This window comes from Epargyreus clarus, unplaced genomic scaffold (genome assembly GCF_041222505.1).
Source record: "Epargyreus clarus isolate Ecla_fem2 unplaced genomic scaffold, WU_Ecla_fem_2.2 ptg000006l, whole genome shotgun sequence".
In the NCBI taxonomy this organism is placed as follows: Eukaryota; Metazoa; Arthropoda; class Insecta; order Lepidoptera; family Hesperiidae; genus Epargyreus; species Epargyreus clarus.
The window spans coordinates 5,982,248-6,000,412 of NW_027332214.1; the positions used below are offsets into that span (position 1 = coordinate 5,982,248).

Sequence of the window (18,165 nt, forward strand, 5' to 3'; positions counted from 1 at the left end):
CCCCCTGGCCCCAAATTATTTTCCGAATAAAAGTTTTTCATTAAATATTTGATTGTGAAACGCAGGTATTCTTCTAGTATTCATGTTTGTACAAAGTACTGTAGATAAAGGTAAAACAGCGAAAAATATCAAAGGAAAAGATATATATATATATTTACTAGTGTTTACTAGTCGGAATTAAAAAAAAATTCGACGTCTCTATTGTGGGGGCCCTCCTTTTGTGGAGGCCCCGGGGCTGCCGCCCCGGTTGCCTTTAAATCCGGCCCTGACTATAGGTATAAAAAGGTTATTTTTATTATTTTAATAATAACTGACAGGTTGTTTATAATTATTAAAACCTTCAGCAAATTCCATTCATCGTATATTGTTTGTATAACACAGCACTTTTCCGCGAATTCGACAAAATTATACCCCTATTGTCCGAATATAGGGTCAATCGGACTGTGATTCACGGATGCACAAACAGACTATTTTTTATTCATATACAAAATAGTCTGATTCACATAAATTTAAGTATATACTAGAGTTAAATAATTTTAACTAATTAAAAATCTTAGATGAGTAAAATACATAGATTGATTACTCCTAACAAGAAGTGTAGGCAGTTTTAAGAATTGAAATTGTGTGCGTAAATAGTGTTGCCACGTCGCCTGTCCCCATTATTTATTACGTAAATTACGTAGTATTAGTTATTTATACGTAAATTTCCTCTAAAAATGTTATTTATTTGTCAAGAATTCAAACAATAAGTGAGAAAAGCATCCTTTTGTGGCTTCAATTTTAAGGTGGTGAAGTATATTTCTATGTTACTTATCAAAGCTAAAAATAAATAAATAATGGTGTTACGGAACCCACCATACGCGACTTCGAATCGTACTTGGCCAATTATTATTTTACATGTCTCTTACAGATGTTATTTTTACCGACTAAAAGAGGACGTATTAGCACGTCCTCTTTTAGTCTGTATGTATTTTCTCCTCATGTTTTATTTGCTTATCATGGAGGTTTTCCGACCAGAAATGTTTTTGTAAGCTCTGACTGAAAACGGACCACAGTTGATAATTGTCACACGGGTTTAATACAAACTTATTATATTAAAAATCTAAACAAACAAATACTTATTATGTGAAACTTTAATTTTTATTTTTAATTGACTACGTTATAACTATATTCTATAGTATAAGAATTAAGTAGATATATTCTTTAATCGACACTTATTCTTCTATTCTATTCTATTCTGTTCTGTTCTGTTCTGTTCTATTCTATTCTATTCTATTCTATTCTATTCTATTCTATTCTATTCTATTCTATTCTATTCTATTCTATTCTATTCTATTCTATTCTATTCTATTCTATTCTATTCTATTCTATTCTATTCTATTCTATTCTATTCTATTCTATTCTATTCTATTCTATTCTATTCTATTCTATTCTATTCTATTCTATTCTATTCTATCGACACTTATTTTTTTAACATGAAAGTAGTCAAGAAGCATGGACTCTATCTGATGGTAAGTGGTCACTGCCGCCTTACCTGTCTTACCTGAATCCGATCACAGATGGATTACCACTTCTGAGGGCTAAACTCCCAATCAAACGCAAAAACTGTGTAACGATAGAGATAGGTGCGGTGTACCTCTCTCCAAGGCAACCGTAATCGACCTCGGGTAGAATTCCCATGACGCGGACCGCGAACGAATGCTATTAGCGTACCCGTGGTCCCGACAAAGGGCGTCCGAAAGAACACCGTAGGGTTAGCCGGTAGGAGTCCGGCATATCCGTTCTGCTACCCCCATTGAGAGTAACTCATACAGGGTTTCCCGAAGAAAAAAGGTAGAATCCCAGTTCTGTATCTCGTAGTTGAGGTAGACTGCAATCATTAAAAAACTTACAGAAAGTACATTATTTGATATCCGTTTGTAATTCTAATTAGTAATTATAGTCTACCTTCAATTAAAATATATAAAATACTAGTGGTGCCCGCGGCTTCGCCCGCATTTTAAAGACATACATAAAACGGAAAATTTGTACCTGCATTGGAATGACAGTGGTGTCATCTGTCGAAAATTGGTCTTACCAACTCCCAAACCCTCGTGGGCTCTTGGACAACAACTTTGCTAAAGATCATCACTTGATCAAATGCATAGTTTCCGATTCTGTAACTACTTACGAATTAAAATTAATTCAAAAACCTTTTCCCACGGACTAAATTGTGAATCTAAACCATTCTCAAGTCCCATTGAACACACACAACAAATGTCATCAAAATCAGTCGTTTAGGAGGAGTTTAGTGACATACACACGCACATAAGAAATATATATATAAAGATAGTCTAGTTAGGTACATCTAGCTTACTTATAAAGTGTAACAGTTACAACAAGGGATTTCTTGGGATAATTAAGCGACGATTTCTACGAATGAGGGTAATTTGAACCCAATTAATTTGCGTCCTATATTTGCATCGACTGTTGCGCGATATCCTTGTAAATACAACAGGATTTATCATTTTATTATTATTAATGCAAACCCCTGATTTTCCATCTGTTTTGACTGACACCGCCCCTTTTTTGGTTGTTCGTCCCCTTGTCCCGAAGAAAAACTTCGGGACGCAAAAATGATCAGTTTTTCCAATCCGCATGGGCGAAACCAAAGGTGAATGTGTTTAAAAACATACTTAAACACTAGTTTTTGCCCGCGGCTTCGCCCGCGTTTAAAAGAAAATAATATAACATACATAAAATTGAAGATTCGTACCTTGATCAAATTGATTGTTTTGGGTCCAAAAGATCGATTCTCCGATTAATCGATCTTAGATCGCCATCCCTAGTTCCCGTGGGATTTCCGGGATAAAAACTATCCTATGTCCTTTCTCGTGTCTCAGACTATCTTTGTACAAAATTTCATTTAAATCGGTTTAGTGGTTTTGGCGTGAAGAAGAGACAACCAGACAGACAGACAGACAGACAGACAGAGTTACTTTCAGATTTATAGTATTAGTAAGGATAAGGATGTTTTTACTCTGACAAATCAAAAAAAAATTTTGCATTACTTATTAAACTTGTAATAAATATTTTAAATTGTATTGTAAGAATATTATTAAACGTTTTTTTCAAGTATGTAAAGCAAACTCAAGTTTGATAGCTGTACTTAAGTTCACCAAAATGTATATAGTATTGGCGAGCTTAGGTAGTTAAAAATGAAGTTTCCTTTCGCCAGTTATTAACCATAAACAATAATAATACCTATATCCAAAAAAATGCCTCCCAAAGATAGACATTAAACTATTTCTTCATACTAGACATTTCGATCTTTAGAAGGAAATGAATAGACTGATTATTAATTACCTTTATGTAGCTCTACTACACAATATAGGACGATAATAAACACATATATGGAAACTTTTTGAGTCAAAAAAGTTATGATATACATGTAAGCGGCTAAAGCTCCATGCATTTCTGAAACTTCCAAAATTGTTACCCTACTCGTATAATTCTAAAACACTAAACCTTTACTTTGTATGTAATTCACGTAATCTATACTAATATTGAATCATTTTGGAATATATAACGCAAATTAGAAGTCAGTACTACCTAAATAGTATCACGTACCGAATAAAAAAATTATTTCCATTTCAAAACAGAGGCTGATCAGACAAGCTAAAGTTGCAGCAACAAGGTGAACGTTTAGAGGGTGTTAGGACGAGGGCGAAGGGCGTGGGGTCGACTGAGGGCGACACCAAGGGTATAGGGACGCAGTATTGATGTACCGTGGTGGAGCGCATCGGGTACACTACTGATATTCTATTCATATATATGTATATATGTTATACATATTAATAACATTAATCTATGAATAACATAAACTATTTTTTATATATTTAATATATTTTTTTGATCCAATTTACAACTTTTATTATTCCCGCGTAAAATACAAGTCTCGCGCCAAGCGCGTTCTTTTTCTTGTTTTATGCTTATGCACACAATCATATAACCCATACAGCCAATGACTATATAAATTGACACTTATTATTATAAAAATAACACATCATGAATATAACACAAAATAATTAATTAAAATAATACTATAATTAAATAATTTGAATATATTGCTAACAATATAATGAATAAAGATAATGTAACTACGAAATGAAACTACGCTCAAAAAAAAGTTTAGAGATATGAGAATAAGTAATAGCAATTTCGATATTTTTTAGAGTTTTTGTCTGTCTGTTTGTCTGTGTTAAGCATCGAAACAAAATTACAAATTCATAGTCCGTATCCTAATTAAACATTGATCCTTATTTAATTAAAATTTACATATTCTATCAAAAGTTATTACAATTTAAAGTATTGATTAAATTTTCGAACATTACATGACGTGTGAGTATGGGTATGTGGAGATGAGAATTTTAGTTTTCGGGTGTGCTCCGTGAATTTCATAGATGGCGTTGGAATTGCCGTGTACCATTGCGGATGAAATTTTCTTTAATAAATGTGTCTATTTTTTACAAGTAATTTTTACTAATATAAACTTGTATTAAAGTTGCTTTGGGAGGATCTTGCAACTCAATTTTAAACCACTTATCTCCAATCGACTTTGCTGGAATTTTGCATAAATACTAGATTTGCTTAGTGACGTCATTCTAGATTCAACATGGCGGACGCCCTAAGATAAAAAAACGCTTGTTACACTCAAAGCCCCACACTAGGATTTCCTGTGTCGTGGGTGACATGGACACACACCTTTTGAACCTCGGACCTCTCGATCAAGAGGCCGAGTTTCTTAATCACTAGGCTATCCCTGCTTTTTGATTATTGATTTATAACGGGCGAAGAAAGATTGATTATTATTTAATAACGGTCGTAAGACGATCGCCTTATATATAAGTCAGCTAGCATCCACATCCTTCCACTGAAACGCATGAGTGCTTCTAGTTCTTTTTACAAATTTTGGTCATGAGCGTACAAAAATCGGATTGATACACTTCACATACTTACTTGTTTTTTTCTCTCCAGATATCTCCAGTATGCAGTTTTCCTTACCGTTAACGTACATAACACATTTCACATAGCTTTGAAAAACCAGAGGTGCATGTATAACATTTGAACCTCGGACCTCACGATTGAGCGATCGGGTTTCAACTATCACTGCTTTTTATGCTAGTACTATACAAATAGTTTATATATAAGAAGTTACCCAATCATCTTAACTCAATTCTATTTCTATTTACCTCATTCTAGTTACATTTAAGTTATTGGACTTCCTTTCAACAGGTCGGTTATTTTATAAAAATATTCTACAAGAGAAACCGAACAAGAATAGGGGCACCGTACAAAAACAGGTCACGGATTTTTTACTGGCATTTGATTTACTGAGAAAAGTGACAAAAACACTGACTAAAACCTTAGATTAAGACATTCACTATTATTCATTTGACTAAGGAATCGACTTTTTATTTTACAGTTGTTTTAAGAGTTCAGATTTTTTATTGAAGTAACCAATAAGTTTGTAGGTATAGTTTCGCATTCGGCCAAGTTTCGGCCAAAAAGTTTTGGTCGGTTCCGTTTCGGCCAAAAATCGACCTTATTCTTTATATATATATTTCTTATGTGCGTGTGTATGTCACTGAACTCCTCCTAACCGACTGGACTGATTTTGATGAAATTTGTTGTGTTCAACGGGACTTGAGAATGGTTTAGATTCACAATTTAGTCCGCGGGAAAAGTTTTTTTTTAATTAATTTTTAATTCGTAAGTAGTTGTTGATTTTGGAATGTTTCACATTGGATTAGACAGACTTCGCTACCATCGCAGTTTCAAATATTCTATCTTTTTTTCAAACCCGTAAGTGATAAGGGTTGTTCACCCTTAACATTTTTTTTAATTTATATGGCAACACAACGTTTGCCGGGTCAGCTAATCAGTATATAAATTAATAGAGGTAAGTTGTTTAAGTGTATGTAAATCTATAAATTGTGAAATTTTTGTATAATTCTAAAAACGTTTTGGTTTCAGTTTTGGCCGCAAGTTATACGATAACCGAAGGTGCTTTTTTGGTTAAGGTTTCGGCTGAGAAATCATTTTCAGTGAGTGAATAGGTATATTACCCTAACGAAACAACTAATTGTAACGCGCTACGGTAAATAACTACGTCGGCAATTATAAAAATAATAATAATAAAAGTAGTAAATATAAAAAATACGCAACAATATTTCCTATTAGAAACATGCTCGTCTAATGCTATCCCTATTTAAGTGGCTATTACCAGTCAAGCAGAATTTAGACTTTCTATCCTTCAAGACTAAGTTGGAACGCCTCGCCTCATTTAAGTCTCCTCTCCACACAAACAACAATACAGCACAAACTGCTTACAAGGCTACAAAAGGTGTGATGGTGGTACCACCGCAGTCAAACCAGTTCTACCACCTCTATCTGTGATCTAACAACAGGTAAAGGCAAAGTGGTAATACGAGTAGTTTGAAGACTAATTATTAGTTTAAATACTTCTGACAGTTGTCCTTACAGAAATAGATTGCGCGATTAACTCTAAACTCGTGCAAACTGAAATCAAAGAAACACACTAGGAAACACAAACATTATGAAATCAATTTATGTTAGGTAGAAGCACGAAAGTAACAAAAGCAGTATCTCCTGAGATTTTTTATGGTATGAAAGAAAAGACATGAATACTAGCTGAGGACGGCCTCAAATATGTTGCTACTTCTGAGGACTTAGTTAGAACGCCTCGAGTATGTAAGAAAGAATGATGACACTTTTAAAACCAGCAATACATCAGCATTGAATAATAACAGCCGTATTAGGCAAGTTATTAGATGTGAAGCTAGTACCTTGGAGTGATTCACAATGGGTTCTACTACCTTCAAATAAATGACCATTGCTGCACATGGACATCTGTAATCAACCCTAGATAAGATTAGAGCCCTACCTGAGATCGGCCTCAAATGCTTTGCTACCCTGAGGACAAAGTAAAGCCTCGTGCAGTATTCATCTCATCGTAATTGAAGCGAATTCTTTCGTGATGATCGTTCAATCTCATTTTGAGCACCTGATTTGAATGAAAAGGGCTAAACTAATTTATCTAATTCAATAAAAAATAAATTCTTCAACGCAGTTTCTATTAGTATTGTCTGTGCTTTTTAATTCGTAGACGCTATCCATAAGTTCAAGAAGAAAGTATATTTTATTTTTTGCCAGATCCAGATATGACGTGTCTCAAAAAATACTGTTTCATAGCGCTCATAAACCTCCACAAATTAAGTCAAATATCCCATCCACACATTCATGGCAATATAAAAATCACAAAGAAATAACTTTTTTTAAAATGTATACTCAGTATTCGATAGACATTAATTTTTGATGGAAACTAATGCGGATTCCTATACAAAGATCACGTCTACTTTGCATTTTTACTCCAATTACCAACTAACCCTCCATGATTTTTATGATCACTCAATGGGTTTATCTCCGAGATATTCAGCGCTGTTTCCTGAAAAGGAACAAGCGCTGAATATAGGTCAAGGTGTACTCCAATTTGAACTTTAGATGATTTGGACAATCTTATAATACGGATTGAGGACAGGGATTCGAAATTAATGAACGATGTTGACTTATAAGTCTCACAACATGCGTTTTAGGACCCTACTTAAGAAAGTTGTTTAAAAATTTGTTTAAAAAATCTATACTTACTATATATAATATTAAAATGTTGTCTGTCTTACTGTTACTTTAAACATATTTCTTCTTATTTGTTATCTGTATCATATTTATTATCTACTTATGTCATATCTTATAAAAATGTTGAATTGATTGTATCGGTATTTTAACATAAAAATAATGGATTTCAACAGAATGTGATTTTTACACATTAAAATTAACTATATAGAGTTCATAAAAAATAATGTTCTTTGTTTTTTCAAGTCTTCATATAAAAATATTAACCAAAATAATTTTTAACTTTAACTATTAAGTAGCTATAACGTTGTACGTTATTTTAAAAAACTGATGATCTGGTGATCTGTAACGAGTAAGAAAATTTAAAGGTGGTAGAACTTGATTTATAAGATGTGGGAAAAAGATGGTAGAACGCACGGAATCCGTAGTTTCGACCGAACTTTCGAGTTTCGATCATTTCCAACACCGGTTCACGTACTCGTACGGATTTCCGTTTCGAAAATGCTCGACGAAGAATGAACAACTCAACTGCTTAACCATGTATCTAAAAATCGGACAATATTGAACTGACACTTTTAATTAGAACGAAATTTCTCGACTATGAAATAAAGATGAATTTTTGGGAAGATCGGATCGGATAGATCTAAAACTTCGTTGATGAATGTGCAAAGTAGGCCATGTTTGAGTGTGAGTGAGGAGTGATAAAGCAGGGTTCAAACTTAGTAAGCGCCTTCAGACGAATTCATTTTTGTTTGATGATTACAACATCTAGCAATGGCAGTCGTCATCCACCCATTACAGTCCCACTGCTGGGCACGGTTCTTTTCTCAGAATTACAAAGGCTTAGGGTAGGTCAATGTTCACCACGCTGGCCAAGTATGGGACCTCAGAGGCCTTTGAGAACATTTTATTGGAACTCTCAGGCACGTACGTTTTCTCATAGGCAAATAATTTTGAAAAATAAGGGGTCTAGGATTTGAACCTCGGACCAAAAGGAGAGCTATGACTTGTCTTAAGTAGCAGTGATCATTTAAGCCGGAAAGAATCCTGCTCGTTTGAAACTTTGCAAGTAGAGTTAAAAACCATACCTAATAATATTCTTTAGCTCTAGATGTAGCAATATTCAATAAAAAATACCTCAAATTCATAGTTAATCGCTTGACATCATTATTAATACATTTAGTTGGGGCGTAAAATATAAAATTCAGGCTGTATCTATTTACGTAGGTCCTCGTGGCCGCCGTGAAAGATTTATAAGCGCAAAGCCGTCCACTTTGAAGTTTCTGGGATTTTCACTATATTACGAACGTGCCTTTTATAGAAGAAAAATATTATATTCGGCAGTGACCGTTACTTACATACACATTACTTTTTACTTTTACATTACATATTACTTTTAGGATTTATCTTTTCCTTTAATTTACAAATATTACTTTTTTTAAGAACCACAACTACCTTACCTGCCCTGAGCCATTCGCTGTAGGTAAAATGTAGAAATAAAAAATATGTAATGATTCTTTGGGAACAGTGTCAAAACAGTTTAATTTGCCCCAAAAAAAAAAAAAAACTAAAATAAATTAACTCTATTTTTCTTTCATAATAAATATATCTTTGCTTTATATTGCACTAAAAAATACAATAAATGTATCGTTACCGCTCCATTTTGCTTCAAAACTTCATTTGTTAAACATTCTACCAGCTCTATCCCCTATGCGTATTTTTTATATTTAGTAAATAGACATCTGAGATGTAATTCATATTTCTTTTTTTCTCATCTGAGATGTAATTCAATTTAAACACGCGAAACTCATAAACCATAATTAAAACAATACAGCCGCTGAAGATTACTAGAATGCATAATAATTATACGTAAACATATCGATCGTAGCAAATGCACTACAACATAATCGTATTATAATAGCAGTGCTACGAGCTACTAAGTACGATCACTAAGTGTATTTTAAGAAACCGGTGTAACTCTGGGAATTTAGCTGACGAGTTTTCCTCAAATCCATTCGATACTAAAGGCGAATCGTTTAGCGTAGAGCCGTCGTGGCGCAACGCAACCAAGTTACAAGTTACATAAAAATACAAGTCGACCAGCCGTGCACCACGGCTACCGGTTGCTACATATTGCGGCTACTTTTTTATTTACCGATCATAGTGTGGTAGGATTTATTTAACAGTTAATGCGTTATTATTGCTATAAATAATGATGGATTCTCAAGATTAGGAGTTTCAGGTTGGGTTACAACAGTACGTGGCGTCACCGAACGCTGGAATAGTCTGGAATGTGTGATTTTAGATTTTTTGGTGGGGAAAGACGAGTACCTATGTGACAAGGAAGTGTAGGATATGTGAGCGTCTAATAAAACCCACAGTAATTAAATAAACTCAATGAATCACGAAAAATAATCCTCATGATTTTGGAATATGAAATATTTTTATAGCATAGAAATTTTCAAAATTACCCTAAGTAAAATAAATACGTCGCTATCACTAGTAAAGTAACAAGCCCCTAAACCGAATTATAATTTTAAGATACATTATTTAGTGAAAAAGTTTATCATCTACACTAATACTATAAATAGGAAAACTTTGTTTGTTTGGTTGTAATGAATAGGCTCAAAAACTACTGGACCGATTTTAAAAATTATTTCACCATTCGAAAGCTACATTATCCACGAGAAACATAGGCTATATTGTATATGAAAAATATTCGATAAATATATTTTAAGGCGGTACAAAGTTTGCCGGGTCAGATAGTATCAGATATTTTGATATAATAATCTATTGCATAAGTACTCATTACACTTGTACAGAATTTTCGAACATAAAATATAGATGGATAACTTGTCGTAACTCATTTACCGATCGACTATAATATTACGATCGCTTACAAAGCGCTATTATAGATACCTTGTCTGGTATAGGTAAAGAAAGTCAACCTTGCAAGGCCATTACTGAATTCACTCTGACATTTCAATGTTTAGACATCCAGACTTAGACTTATTTATTAGGTTAGATGCGGATCGAACTTTTACAGTTTTGTTGATCACAATTATAAAAGTTATATTGTGGCTTTTTGTAATTCGATTGCAGCGCCATCTACGTTACGCTATGTAAGATGTAAATTGTAGAACAGTTAAACAATTGAATTAAAAATGTAAAGAGTGGACTATGTATGTGAAAATATTTAGGAGCTTATTAATAGTAGTAGTAGGAGCTATATTTAAAAAAAATCTGTGAGGACCAAGACAGGAGTCGTTCAAGTGGATAACAAATGCCTTGCTTCTCCTGAGGATAAAGTATGACGTCACAAATTAGTAGCCCTCTCCACCACTCATATCATAACTTTATACTGTTGTTGTAATGCAGAAGTGGGTGTGTCAACGATGTGGAATCGAACCAAATATAGTTCTACCATCTACCCACATAATATTGTTATCAATCTCATGATTAATATAACAAGCGGATAGAAAAAAAAAGATTTAAGGCGATTATTTTGATCAATAACATATTCAATTGTTATTGATTGAATATTCATTCAATTTTTTAATCATGCAACTATTTTGACCGAGACTGATCATGTAACGTTGATTTAACTGATATTACTTAGTAGTAGGTTAGAAGTTTCAAAACCCGATTTGAAATGTAGCGTATCCATTATCTTAACAATTGATCGTTTTCGGTATTGAATATTCATTTCGGAATAAAAATAACTCAAATCGGTCTTGCTGTCGACACATTGTTGCAAAGTTGGAATGAGAATTTTATCTGTGTCCTCAATACCTCCTCCTCCGCGTATGAGTTGATCGTAGCGAGCTCAGAAGACATTTTGGTAAGGAAAAATGTAGCACTTACATTCGTAATCGTGAAATGAAGAAAATGTAAACCTTTTAACAATTACCGTCAAAGTTATATATCTAATGGAACAGGAATAACAAAGGCTTTCATCAAGTTACTTATTATTAACAGTGTAAAATACGCAATCAAGAGATCAGAACGCTCTTACATTTACTTACCTACCTGCATTCATTAGAAGCAATACAAACGGTTTCTGAGAAATTTATCTCAATGCGAGTGGATCGTAGCATTGGGGCGTTGAGCGTCGGTAATCGGCGTCGGTGACACATCGCCGCGTGATTCACGGGCCGGGCAGCGCGAGCACAAGAATCCCTGACGTCAGCCCGCGTCCGGGACTTATTCTTGAGGTCGTATGCGACGCTGTTGTGATAATTTACTTGACACGTTTATTATTATGATAATGTTGACACGTGCAGGACCTAGCAACAAGGAGTTGCATGCTTAGGCTGTCTTTTCAGCAGAGATGTGCGAGGCTAGATTATAGCCTAGCTAGACTTGAGCTAAACTGAACGGTGCCTTGCACATTTCTGCACTTGCTTTGCTGTACTCATTCTTGCACATTGCAACAAATAATGAAATTTCACGTGGCACACAGCGGTCTCGATAACCGACTAATATGCGGACGTTTCGGGTTCGACTCCCGGTCTGGCAAATATCAAATTGTGTTTTTTATTGTACGTATCCATGACAAACGAAACAAGAGAATCCTTGGGGGGTCACTACCACATCTTAAAACAATATTATTTTAATCATACATTGAAAATAATGTTTTAAAGAGGTCGTCGTTAAAGAGGTCGGAAATAAAACTTTCCTGAACTATGATGGTATTTAAAAGATGGTGGTATAGATAAGGTGGTGGTAGAGAATAACATTGACATCATGAAAAAAGAGAGATCTACATATAAAAAAAATGTGAGCCGTCACGGGACGCCTGGCAGATGTGAAACATCGACATTATTTTGTAAAAGTAATATGCAGAAAAGAACATATTGTGATAGGAACTAAATATGTCATAATGATAAAATAAAATATTACGATTTTTTTTCAGATAACGATGACTATTTATTAAATAAACATTTATTTTCATTAAATACAAAAATTTACGAATTTATTTTAAATCTTGACTACTTAATTCGTTTAATCAGTGACTTCGGTAATAGTTATTGCGCATGGCGACGCGTCGCCACACCGTACACACTACTGCATATAGACTGTATATATATACCATCGTATAGCGTGGCGGCATATATGTATAGCGCGGCATGCGTCGCCACGCCAGAAATCGGTTTTACGTGCGGCTATAGATGTTTCACATCAAAAACTATTAGCAAGGGTTGCCACTAATATAAGTGAACCAACTTAGCAATGACGACTTCTAGAATATCGTTAGGCCCAATAGCAATCATTGGATTAGATTATCAACCAATATTTTCATTGATATCATTCTAATTGTTCTGGATATTCAAGACAGTTAATAATTAAATACAAGTCCTTGTAATGTGCTATTATTAATATATTTTGTCGGTTACGTATTCAACGCAGCGGCGTGCCCTCGTAACATTCGGTACGTAACGATATCAGAATAGGCCCCTCGAAGCGCCGGTTCACGCCCGTCGCGTTCCGTTCCCCGACCGCAATGTTCCGACTTCTATCTTTTGTGTTCATAACCTCCACATCACCTCGCCACTCGCCTTGCATGCGCCGAATTCGAGTTTAGGCGATAAGTTTTAATATGAAACGGAACATTGGTAACTTACCTTTCTATGTTATATGCGCCTAGTAGCGATATTTAAATATAATACGAGTGAAAAGTATTTTTCTGGTAAACGAGAATTGAATTTGTAAATATACTAATTAAAAGCCTGGATTTTTGAAAAAGTTTTTTCTTAGTAGAAAATAAAACAAAGGATACATAAAAATAAAGTTTTTCTTATCTTCTTTCACAACTACTACTTTTAAAAATGTAGGACAGAAATGGATACTGACAAATATTTTTATATTTATTTATTTACTAAGTGATTAAAATATTAATATTTTATTTGTTTATATTTGGCATTATTCCATAAAGCTAGCCTGCTATATAATTAATTTTAGGCATATTTTAGCACGGAGATGTGGCAAAACTTTTTTACGCAACTATTTCAATTTCAATTCAGTCAAACTGGGTACATTTTCTTGTTAGGAGTGAGTAATCCTTACTAATCTACAGGGGTATAGGGCAACTTATTAACAGTGTCTTCAGGATTACCGGTCTTCTGTACCTTTGACTTTGGGATTACTCTTCATTTAACGTTATCAGTATTTTTATATTATACTAATGTACTGCCAGGCGATAATTTTGTATATCTATATACTTATGGAGAATGAATGAACAGTCTTTTATTTTTCTAGTGATGGTGAACTTTCAGTAAGTTAGTTATATGTTATACACTAGTTTTGAACAATGCAATTGTAAAAACAGAAAAATCTATTTTAAACCTTAATATGAAATTGAGCATAAATATATCATTTATCTTTATAACAACTGATATGAAACTTTAATAAAATATATGACACGAAACTATAATAAAACGAAAATAAATCCATGGGTTTACATTGCGTGGAGATAAATAAAAAGCCAATGAAAAATTCTACATCCATTATATTTCAACGTCATTAGTGGTGATAGTTACAACTAATACATCTTCACTCGAGTTTCAATTTCTTTTTCATTTTTATTTTTACATAGGAATTATTATTAAACTTATAGGACACATAAACGTTAATGTCTCTTGAATACCAATTGTCTCTTCGGCACTATCTTAAACAATGTTACAATTGTTACGCCTAAAAGATTAGAGACATTGATAGTGAGAATACATTATAAAATAAAAAGACGTAGACAGGTGGATGTGGCACTACAATACTGATTGGTTGAACCCAGTCGTGGCTCAGTCGAGCAAAGAGTCAAATTCATCAGCAGTACAAAAATATATATCAAAATTTATCTGCGCGTTGAAAAATTTAAAATCTAATTATTAATAACATGTTTAAAATATGTATTGCATACAAAACTGTTTGATTGAAACAGTGATTGCGTGAACTATTTTCGAAAATCAAAATACGTTCACTGTGATGTCAAAATAGTCTTCCTCTCCTGTAATAAGCGTTACATTGGTGTTTGATATTACTATGACCGTCGCCATACGGTGCCGTCATAAAATATGGACGAATATTCTAGCAAAACCCTATCCACGTCTTTTTACTACGATACGATTAATAGTAAAAAAAATCAGTCTACATAATGAAGAGATTCATTTCATACAATGACGTTGGTTTACAAATTTCGTTTCGTCCGTCCAAACCTTAAAAACTAATAAAGGAACACAAATTTAGAACTTATAAATAAAAAAATAATACAAAATAGAACCGTGTGCAGGCTTGTGAAAAAAATTAAAACTAAGATTAGGTACATCAGTGTACTGAATATTATAAATTCAATCATTGGAACAAATAATAAAAATTAAAAATTCATTAATTAAAATTGAATACTATCATAAAGCTATACAAAAAATTAAGTCTTCATTCATCAAATATTGTGAGAAATGCACCATAGAAATAGTAAAGAATATTATAGTGTATTCAGCACGGCAGTGCTCCGCCCAAAGTTTGTTTTTGTTAGTATATAAATGTATAAAATATGCCAGTCTTATATTAAAAACATAACTTTGTGCACTTGTCAGCGTATCCTGAATAACTTACATATGAAAAACCCTCTCTCACTGACTCCCCTTTTAATCTCATATCTAATGACTAAACTAAAGGGCGATTCACACTTGACAGGTTGTATCTAAGCGAAGAGAAGTGCATTACAATATGATACAATAAATTAAAACATTTATAGAAGAATTCAATGTTTAAATTTTTACGTCGTGGAAAAGCGATAACTTTTTGGCACAAGTATAGTTTTTATATACAACTTTTTATCCGTAACATAATTTCCTGTATCATATGATAACACATGCGCTTACGCGTGTAAAATAGGATAGCTAATAATTATGACTCAAAATAATAACGCTTATTTTACACCCCTATACAAAGGTTATACAAAACTGCAGTAATCCAATATTTTTATAGAATTTTACACCTGTATTCGTGGAAATAAATTATTTGTTTTGACATTAGCGCACATTTCAATCCGCGCCGACACACCCGGACCCGTCTGAATCGCCCTAAACACAGCGCATGATCAATCACCAATAGGCAACAGTCTTCTTGTCATTTCAATATCACATTTGGGCAATTTGTAAACCAACGCACCGTACGAAATCAGCTGTTTGGCAGTGTAAAATGTAATAAAATCCAGAAAGATAATATACGACAATTAAGATCACAATACAGTTAATACTTACGAATAAAACTTACCTTAGCCAAATTACGACGAGCGGTGACAAATAATGTACACTGCCGGTACCCTACGCCCACACTCTACCTCGTTCCATTTTTTATTAAATAATACTTTTTTCTTAAATTTTCCTTTCAGAAAAATAAGTAGAAAGCTACTAAAACACGCATTGTCAAATCATATAATACACAATCATCCCATGAGATTTATTTTTTAGTATGAATTGTTTTGCAATTATCTGAAGCTATTCAAATTGACGAACAATTGACTCATTTTAATATTTCTTAATTTTGCGCTTAAGGCCTCCCCCATACATGTAAGTTCAATGATTTACCAATTTTCAGATCGATTTTTAATTAAAAAATGTGTAAAGTACATACTTAATCTCCTGTATATTAATTTAGTGCGTTAATTATGTTTTTACGTGGATGATTTTTTAGTTATTTTTTTTTTCTTTTATAATAAATCCACTGTCAAATTTCGAAAATTTTAAAATAAATCAAAAACATGGAAAACAGAGGTAGCCGTGCAAGCGCTAAGGGCGAGTCTAGTAGTCCACAAAGCACCGAAATTTGGCCCTAATTTAAATAAAATTACTGCTCAACACCACTGCAATCGCATAGGAATGTCCGAAAGTACAATGGCGAAATCCACCGACAGATTTCAATAATCATTCCGATCTTTATAAATACACAATGGAAATGTATAATGATATAAAAATTTGCGCCCCCGAAGCCTCTGAACGTATCCACACATTATAGACACAATGAATCCTTGAAACATCTATGCTAGATTCACATACTCCACAGAATACAATATGTTTTCAATACGTACGCACCTCGGGCGATTTTTCGAGAGAAACCCACGATAATTGTACTGTGGACATCTCTCGAAAAATCGTTCGACGGTAGAAACTAATAAGCTTAGATATTTCAAACGGTATTTTAAAAAATATATACATCATAGGAATCTTCAGTCATATATTAGTCTTACAAGTTCAAAATTCCTTACGACATAGAAATTTCAGATGATTAAATGAGTAGAATGTCGTAAGAAATTTTGAACGCAAAACATAATACATGTTAGGGCTAAAACACATACATACGACACGACGTCGCATCGTGTCGTGTCGCAAAACGATATCGTGTCGTGTAAATCTACGGCATGCCATAATGTCATAAAAATCGGTAATACGAGTGATGCTCGACCAATCCTTCGTTATTTTTCAACAATTTTCACCATTCATAATGAAATAAAATTTATTTACCCAATATTTCCTGCGTTTTTAAATCAGTATCTGTCTTCAAGATTATGGCGCACGTCGTAGATTTCCACGAAACGACATCGTCTCACGACACGGCGTCGTAAACTCACGAATCACGGCGCAACGTCACCGTACGTATGTGTTACACCCCAGTCAGTCCGTCAGCTTCGTGGACGATATAAATTATTGCTTCAGTTAGGCAATGTACAGAGTCGTCACCGCGGTACAGTGAAATTTAAATACACGTATAAACTAGGAAGTGACGTCAGCGTGGAAGCAACCTCAGTCTTGTCATTCGTCTGATGTGAGCCAACAACGCTACGACGACCAGCTTTTCCGTCTTGCCTCCCACTGGAAACCATAGAAAAATGTGTTTTAAACCGGTATTGTCTGGATATTTTACGAATATATCTTGTGATCCTTTTAGTCTATATAAGGCAACGCCATACAGAAACATCTCTCTTTGCGTCAGCTCTTTAAATTCTATTATTGCTTGACATGTCATCCCGTTACCTAACAGATCCTAAGATATTAATATTTATTAAAACGAAGTAGCAAACGAGCATACAGTCCACCTTATAGGAAGTAACCACTTCCACCCGTAACATCTGTAACTAACTCCATATATAAGAGGAGTTCTACATAAAGTCAATCAGTAATGCGTTGTCACATCTTAGAAGTGAAATTGTTGCATCATGTAAGTCAGCCGGCATCTATTGCTCTACCTTAGGAAGGTAGAACCTTTGTGGTTCGACTCCGGCGGCACCACCGCCATACCTATTTCTGCCTCTGCGGTTTGAAGGGTGTGGTAAGGGGGACATACTTTTCCGAGGCGTACCACCTTAGTCCTAAAGGGTAGCAGATCATCTGTGGCTGACTTCAGGAATTGGATATGACTGACTTCAGCCATATCCAATTCTATCTGGGGTTGATTACAGATGTGCATGGGCGGCAGTAG

General features: G+C 34.1%; 1 protein-coding gene across 1 annotated transcript in view; it reads right to left on the minus strand.

Moving 5' to 3' along the window:
* Positions 1-16,411: 16,411 nt before the first annotated feature.
* Enoph (enolase-phosphatase E1) overlaps positions 16,412-18,165 on the minus strand; it is a 33,590-nt gene continuing 31,836 nt past the window's right edge. The window contains exon 21 of the mRNA XM_073073823.1: positions 16,412-17,558. The gene's annotated coding sequence lies outside the window, so the exon portion shown is untranslated. The remainder of the gene's footprint in view (positions 17,559-18,165) is intronic.